Raw genomic sequence first — 8,800 nt, forward strand, 5'->3', positions numbered from 1 at the left:
TAGAGCTGCAGGTCTCCTGCCCGCTTTTAGTGATTTACGCTCAGTGCTTTATATGAGACGAACATACGTCGTCGCAACAATGCAGTCTAAGGGTTTACATTCTTGGTCATTTTCTGGGCCTCATATTGTATCGGCAACTTGCTCTTTAACTGTGCTTGCCGCGAAAGTTGAGAGGCAGAGCATCAGCCTCTTCTGCAAGAAATCTGCTGTTTGAATCCCTTTGAAAAGAAGTTGATTTAAATTTGGGCGAAATAATTCGGAAATAAAAGTGCGAAATAAATCCCCGGTAGGAATACCTGAAATCTTTATCGTAGAATAACCATGCAAGTAGGTTTTCAGATGAAAGTCTTTGCGACTCAATGAAAATGAACACTGTATGAAACCAGGTGAATGAAGAGCACTGCATGCTCCGTTCTGGCGCATTCCTTATATCGACATTCCCGTCAATACAACTGCTGCCGATTGGAAGAGAGATCAGCAAGATGACAACACAGTGTTTGCTTTCAGTGCAACCAATTGCGAAGGTTCGGTGCTTGTACTGATTTGGATTTAGCACAGTATGCATATACTTCCTAATGTCGCAGCGTCCACACAGCCAAAAATAACTGTTGGAACCAAAACACGAAAAGCAGTGTAATACCTTAATCTCATGACATATGACAACACAAAGGCAGATAACACGGCTATTTATTAAGTTTATTCAGACACCCTACTCGGATGGCAAATTTATTTTTTTATTTCAAATGCCCTCATGGCCCTGTGGGCATTATTGAGGGGAGTGGAACAAGCACAGATAACAAAAAATGAATACATATGACAGCATAACAACAGATAATACGACTTCGCATAAAGTTAAGACAGAAGCGTTTGTGAGGAGGTGCGGATGATGCGGACCACAGAAGGTGCACCGCTGGTGGATAATGTGCAGCTCGAGGGCAGAGGACTGTGCCCTGAGAAGAAAGAATGTGTTGCATAAGAGGAAAACGGAGAGAGGGGCAGGGGAGAGGCTGGTGTGCAGGGGTCCATCCACCCGAGTGTCGCTGATTCTAATGACGCCTCTGAGGACAGCTCGTTGGGAATACACGAGAACGCCTTCTATGGAGGCGCAAACTTATTCGTTTCGTTGTGTAAAAGTGGGTTTTTATCGGTCAGGTAGGCTATTATAGGCACCTGGAGTTTACAGTATGCGGCTATGGAGGAAAACTGTTCCGGCACAGTCGCTTAAAAATGTACCCTAGAACTTACTTATTAATGATTCAAATGCCCTCCCAAGATAGCTTCCCGGTATCCTGGCGAATCATCCTACCGCCTACCTCTATGGTGCACTCTGTAACGATAGCCGTGAGATTATTGCTCATTGTCTCAACATCATGGTCGTCTTCTTCAGTTATAGCAGAATATCTGTTCTGCAGCGAAATCCTGAATTGCTATACGAGTACTTTACCTCTTACCGTTAACCCTAAGGGCCCGTGAGGTCATTACATGGAGGGGAGAACAACAGTGAAAAATAAAGCAACACAAAGTATATGAAGTTAGGAGGGGACGTGTATACTTCATGTACTGATAAAAATGCCGAGTGAATGGATCGAGAGATAACGTTACAATTTTTTTTTAAGAATTCGCTTCCGGCAAACTTTTCGTACCGATATTGTGCCTATTACACACGAAAGGATAATCAGTCGGGTTGGCAACAGGATGAAAAAAGGATAAAAAAGGGATGTCAACGCTGATAAAAGTCACGCGTGGAGTTTCACGGTGAAACGCTAGCATAAAGCACGTTCTGATAACATGACACAAAGCTATCTAGGAGCAGCAATATTAGCTTTATGCAATTGCGCGCTAATGGCGCCTATCACCTTCATCGTGACTTTCCCAGTGAAGTCGGCGCAAATAACGTGAAAATCCAGCAACTCGGCCCGTAGTCTACTTATCTTCCCGAGGTAGAACATTTCAGCTGTAAAATATTGTGTAATTGTAGCCAATATATAGAAATTAGTGAAAGGAACGCCGACACACGACTTGAAATACCAAAAGGAAACGGGATTGTGCTCAGAGTTGTAGCTGACACAACATATCGTACGATGGGGAAAGAAGTGACTAAGCGTGGCCATAAAAATGATCAAGTACGATAGCAGCCGAGACACCGTGGCGTCTCGCATGACGGCTAAGGGCAGTCGAAGTGTGTCACGTCGGTCGATTGTTGGACGCCAGGCCGTTTCCGATGAGGTGCTGACACGGCGGGTCAAGGCAAAAACAGGGCCACCCTACGAGAGACCTCCCCTTGTTGGGTCAGTCCACACGCCCCACATGCAGCGAGCTAGCGCAGCACTGTCCTCTCATTGTCACGGCCCCAAAATCACGTGACAAATCGCATGACAAGAATAAACTCCCCACAAACAACGTCCGGTAAAAAGAAGCAGCAAAACTCAATGCACCACGCGTTGCCTCACAGCCGCCGGCTCAGCGCTTCTCGAGATTCAGTCCTCTAAGCCATCCAGATCACTCGAAAAAAAGAAAAACGGCAGCCAGCAGCGTAGGGTCGCAGAGGCGGCTTCCTCCGGCAAAGCCTTAACGGTATTTTTCAACTTCTTAGACGCGCGTGGAATCGGAAGCAATCGGCCTACTTTTTCCCCCTGTGCCCCTAGCTGTATATTTGGCCACCAGGATTTTTTATTTTTGTATTTTTGTCGCTCTTTTTATTGCCGGTCGACGACGGCATTCGCAACGTGCGCTTTGAACTTAGCCCTAGTAGGCTTGTTGACCGAACTGCACGGCAGCGGTGGCACTCGCCCATGAATTCGGTCGAGCGGATCGCTGAAAGCTCTTAGAAAAGTTCGAATCGGCCGATCAAAGGGGAATAGCGTATCGCTGCTCCGCTTGCTAGGCGATTCAGCTGCTTACACTAAATGTAACAAGAATCGGATTTATACTCGAGTACTCCGCAAGGAGTTCCGCGATGGTTTTAATTTTCATGAGAGCTCGCAACTAGAATCAGTACGTCACCCAGTTACGACAACACCCTCGGCACTGACGGGAAGGAAAGACTATCCTGTAGTAATTGACAGACAGAGAAGCGGTTGCCGCATTAATGGTTTAGTAGCCACCTTTAGCATGACGTGTGCCGTGTTATCGTTACCGGTACCGGAGTGAGGAGAACTCGGGCGCAGCCAATGTGCATGCGCAAATTGCCTTGACGGACATAGATGGCACCAGGTATCCGGCAGCTGCGCGCCCGCCTGCAGCACCAGGACCAATCAGCGCGTGCTCAGTGGCGGTTGGCGGGCTTCCGGTACACCGGTAACGGTAACGATAGCATGGTACACGACATGCGAAAGGTATCTAGTACGGAAAAGAAACTGCTTAAAGTTTGCCTCGTGTGCGCATGCGCAACAGGGGAGTCCGAGAAGCAGGAATAACGAGGAAACGCACACGCAAACAAATAATTACAACACATGTATACTGTTTATCGTGCACCTGACCATGCACGTTACTTGCTTAGGCAATCACGGTGACCACACTTTCTGGGTTGATGTGGTGATGAAGGCAATATAAACTCATCGTGTCAGCAAAGAAACGTTTGTCTCAGCGTGTCGCATCACGCTGAGAGGCTTTCAGCAGTGGATAGCGTTCAAGCAGCATCAATACCACAACTGCCGTGTAGCCGAGCATGCAGGTCACCCCGAAAATCCCAAGCATAGCAAGTGAGCAGTGGAAGGCTGTGCCGTCAAACTCAAGCCTGGAGTTCCATAGACAGCAGGTTTAGCAGGCGCAGCAAACAGCTAAGGCCGTAGGAGCCCTGGTCTAAGCTAAGGGGTCTCTGCCTATTCGGGGACGCAAAGCTCTATATTGAATAAAATGTTCACCACTACTATCACCCAGCTGCCACCGACCTTGCTGAAGGGAACACCATGCGACTTAGATAGCTTGTATTACAAACGGTATCTTTTCTATCCACTATGTCACAGCCTGGAATATGGGCGTGGTCATCGAACGGCTGTCGCTAGTAGCGAAGCATATTTTTCCACTAAATGCTGTTAGTGCTTAAACAACCAAGATTGTCGTCGTGCATTCTTCAGAGAAGAGGAGAGAGGATAGTGGCATGGGCGAGGGAAAGGTATCTTGCTCTGCGATACGTTCTAATGGAGGACGCCGGCTTGATTTTGTTCCACTAGGGATCGTTGTGTTGCGCTGACATCGAAAAACTTATGGATGTTTTATCATTCGCCTCTATCCAAATGCTGCTGTCGCGACCAGGATTAAAACCCGCTACCTTCAGCTCAGCAGCTGAAAGTCAAATAAAGTGACCCATTGTACACTGCTTCAGTGCTGAGTAGACATGGTGCTAAAACCAGAGTATTAATACTAACGTGACGGCTCCGCAGACCGATGGCAATGCATTGTTTATTATCGTGATAATCATTTTGCTAGGAAATTTGGATACGGATGGAAGGAAGGTTTTGATAGTAATGACCACTCTCTCCTCCTTATTGAAAAAAAAATAGAAACATAGGAACGAAAAAAGGTTATATTAACGGGAACTCTCAATGGGTCATATTAAAAATTAATCGAATGCTTCACAACTTCAAGAGAAAAGAATGTCGCACCCATTCTCACATCATGTAAAAAAATCCCTCACTCCTGAATATTATTTCAGGTGGGCTATTGTCCTCAACGAGGAATTGAGAATCTTTATTAGCGGTACTCCAGCGTAACACTACTCCGATGTGGACAACACTAAATAAGAAATGCTACTAAATGCCGTTGAGATCTGCAAGGTGGCAGAACAGTACGTATTTTAATGCCTCAATAAATGGGTGTGCTTCATAAATGCAGTCATACGCTGGATAGGCTTCGACACAATAATCGCAAGAGTAATCGCAGTATCGGAGTTTTAGGGCTCAAGTAGACGTTGATGTGATTATGAAGCACTGTTAAAGCATACAGAGAACGAAATCCTTGTGTCATCCGCTCGTACACGTGCCAGCACATGCAGTCACACAATGCAGCGACCACACACGTTCTATCACTGCCAGCCGACACCTGCAAAGAGTCCATTTTGTCTCTTCACGTTGTTTGAAGGCAGGAGGACATCGTGCACAGGCGTTATTGGTACGCGTGCAGTGAGGCGACATTAATTTACATTAAAGAGATGCCGCTGCAAATTGATCGCGTAAAGAGCGTGTCAGATATTAGTGATGAACGCGTATGCGCACCGTGCATGCGCATGAAAATTAGATGGTTCGGATTAAAATTTCGTTGCGAAAATCCTGCGTAATCATACACACTTCTACGATGACGCATAGAGCGTTAAGTCTCCTCGTACATCATTGGCTAGTTTGTTCGCGACGTGGGATAAAATTTCTTCCCGCCACTTATAAATGACGGTGAGGATTCGAAAATATCCTGACTGCCCTGTAGTAACTCAACGCAAGTCAAAACTAGGCGAAGAAAATATACAATGCACTTAACGCTCCACTGGGCCGAGTAACCTTGGCCGTACCAAACGACAGAGATGTGGCATTTGCAGCTTTACTCAGTGCAGGGCTTTCTGATCCGTTCGGTGTCATCGAGACGAATTGACCTTCAAGCTAGTATAGGAATACCGGGCTGAAACAATCTATGTCGGTACTCCGACCTCGGACGTTTTAATTACCGGAGGATCCAGAGGCCGGAGACTTGTGTGCACAGCACTTGACTCCTGGCCAGTAAAAGCAACGGCGGGAATGTTCTGAGGCGAAACAGCACTCGCCTGGATCGAGAGTCGCAAGTATTTGCAGTTACGTCACCTCTGATGAAGCGAATAGATGACACGGGTGGTGCCGCTGCTATTGCTTGTAGCGAGTCTCGGATCAACCCTTGCTTTGGAGGGTAGCAGGACAATGATTATTATTCCTTGTGCCACTCGAAAAGCTCTGCGACGGCCACCAATACGGTGCTGCACAAGCTTTATGCGCGGATATTGCTGACAAGGGTCATGGTGGTTGTCAAAGCGCTACGTTGTTCATGGCAAGGTTGACGTTTAGCGTAGAAGGAGCCACGCTGTACGCCACATCGGACGGCAGATCACAATATAACCATCAGGACCGCTTAGATTTTAGTGTTACCACATTGACTGAGCGAAGAGCTGAGGCCTGGGCTTGAAGAAAGGACACAAGATGCGTCCTAAATAAAGTATATTTGCTATCTCTCGCATGCACTCTTAAAAACAATTGCCGAACTAGACAACCACGAAGCGGTTGAATGCATTTGCAGAAATTCTATTCCAATCAGCAAAACTCAAGTATGTTAGTGAAAACTTGCCGCGCGCCTCAGGTCGCTTCAAAACCTTCCCAGAGTTTTAAACGTAATAGCGCCATCCTATTAACTCCAGCAGAATGGAGTTAGTTATTAGTGTCACATCATCTGTCTGCCAAGGCTATTATGCTGCCTTAACACTAACTACCCCGATCTGCATTTTGTACAAGTACTATTTTGCGCGCACAAAACATCACACTGCCGGCCCCTGATTGCTATAAGCCAGCACAAGCTCTCACAAGCTCCAACATAGTTAGTGTTAACGAAAAGAATGTTGCGAAACAGCCCTGCTGAAATAATAGCTCCTAAGCATTAAAATAACATCAACGATAGGTGGAATTTGAACAATTTCATAACTGACAATATTTTGTGGTCGTGCGGCAATGGTGAAGCATCAGAGTGAAAGGACCAAACGATGAGTATTGTTATGAACTGGTTTTGTAAATGCTGAAGTGGGCTTAAATATGTTAGATGAGGGTTGACCCCGGTGGAAATACAATCATTAATGAGACTGTGAGTGAGTGCCAAGTAAAGGCTGAGCAAGGTTTTCGCCGGAAAATACAGTTGTGCTTTTAGTAACGTTCTAATGACATAAGCTACCTTTTCTTCCAAATGAGCAATGTGTATGCTAAATTTCATGTTGGAGTCTCTAAGATTGCTGCTAGGAATGAGCACTCACACGCTGCAGGAATCTGATAACTGCTAATGTTGACTGTAGGATTATATAGAGGAACTTTGTGGTTAGAGTGGAATACCATAAAATTAGCCTTTGACGCAATGATTCCAAAAAAGTTAGTGAGGCGCCATTTTAAAATATTAATGTTTAAGTTTAAATTGGCAGTGATGAAAGTGACGCATTTTTCAGTACCAAAAATTATACTATCGTCTGCATAAAAAAACAAAAAACTCATTTAGAGTTAGGAAACAACTTCGGAAGGTCACTCATATACATGTGGCAAAAACTACAATGGGCCCTAGAGTTTAACCCTGAGGAATGCGATGCAACCAGATAGTACTGTAGAAATATACGCGGCCTACGTTCTGTTTGATAAGTAGCTATTGGTGGGGCATTAGGCGGTACAATTATTATTTAAAAAAGTTTACCTGCTGTAATGTTATGAATAATAGATACAAATGCTTTTTGCAGATCGATGAAAGCCGCTGCACATAGTTCCTTCGCTTGTTGCTTGTTTCCTTTTGTTACTGAAAGAAAGCAGAGCAAGCTCGTTAGAGTAACCAACTCGGAAATCAAATTGATCATGCGATAAGATATTACATTTGATTAAATTTTTGGTTATACGTGTTTCAATGAATTTTTCAAATATATTACTAAAAAGAGAGCTGAGACCGCGTGATAGAAATACTTGTAGCTTCAGATTCCTTGAAAATTGGAATAACTTTAGCTCTCTTTATGATGAACATGAATTTTTATAGGGCAAGGGCATCTGAGCGCTAAGAGTGCCATGGCACAAGGTATTTTCTTTTATGTAAAATGGGGCCAAAGACCTATTTCCCAAGATTTCACCCTGATTAAGCCCCTTGTACCTATTGTATCAGCGGCGGGTACCCGGCGGCCCTCGGGGGTACGCACCTGCCGCGTGCGAGACGGTTGCTCAGACCAGTGGACGACGGCTGCCGTGTCTTTTTTTAGCTCTATTTAGTTTTTGTTGTCGTTAGGAATAGCAATCTACTTTCGTGTGCGATCAGTTTTACGTTAGTGGCATCAATGTCTACTAAACCAGCAGTAGTGGTACTTTAGTGGTGAATTACGTCGATAACTTCATTAGGGCCAGATGGTGATAAGTAGTAGACTGCTGAGAGCGCCTTGAAGATATTTCAGGAATAGACAGAATGGAATGAACTTGAGCCGAAGAATTTGTTAAGTGCGTTATGAATATCAATAAGCTTATACAAGGACTGTTAGAATATTTTAGTTTATTTATAAATGTTTGAGGAGTGCTCCTGTTGAAAACGGAATTAAGATATCTCCACTACTTCTCGCAGTTCTTTCCAGCAGTACTTATTTTTCCTCAGAATGTTTTCTTTGCGCTTTTTTAAGTAGGCTATTAAGTGCAGCATTTTTTGTAGCGAGTGAACAGCCCAATGTTAAAAGGGGCTATGATTTGATTTTTTGTACAAGTTTTTCTTTTTACGCATTGAGTGCATAGACCATTAGTTTGCCAAGAACCATGTAGAGGAAAGATTATTTTTCGACATTTGACCTAAGTAGTTGATTCATCAAGGCATTTCTTGATGACAGCTGAAAGTTCTCCAACCCCTTGTTAGTATTCGTTTGAAAATTGGCTAAAGACCAGTCAACATCAGCAACTAGGTTAATAAATTTCTTGCTTCAAAATAAATTATTTGTCAATATTGGAGCAGGCTTCTGTTTTTATGTAGACGGAAGAAAACAGGGAAGTGATATTCTACTAACTACTTCTGGAGTACCAACGTGATGAGGTTCCATAAATTTTGAGAATATATGCTCGATGAGTGCATCAGTGAT

The sequence above is a fragment of the Amblyomma mixtum genome, chromosome 2 (assembly GCF_055824585.1).
Source record: "Amblyomma mixtum isolate Tamu chromosome 2, ASM5582458v1, whole genome shotgun sequence".
Lineage (NCBI taxonomy): Eukaryota > Metazoa > Arthropoda > Arachnida > Ixodida > Ixodidae > Amblyomma > Amblyomma mixtum.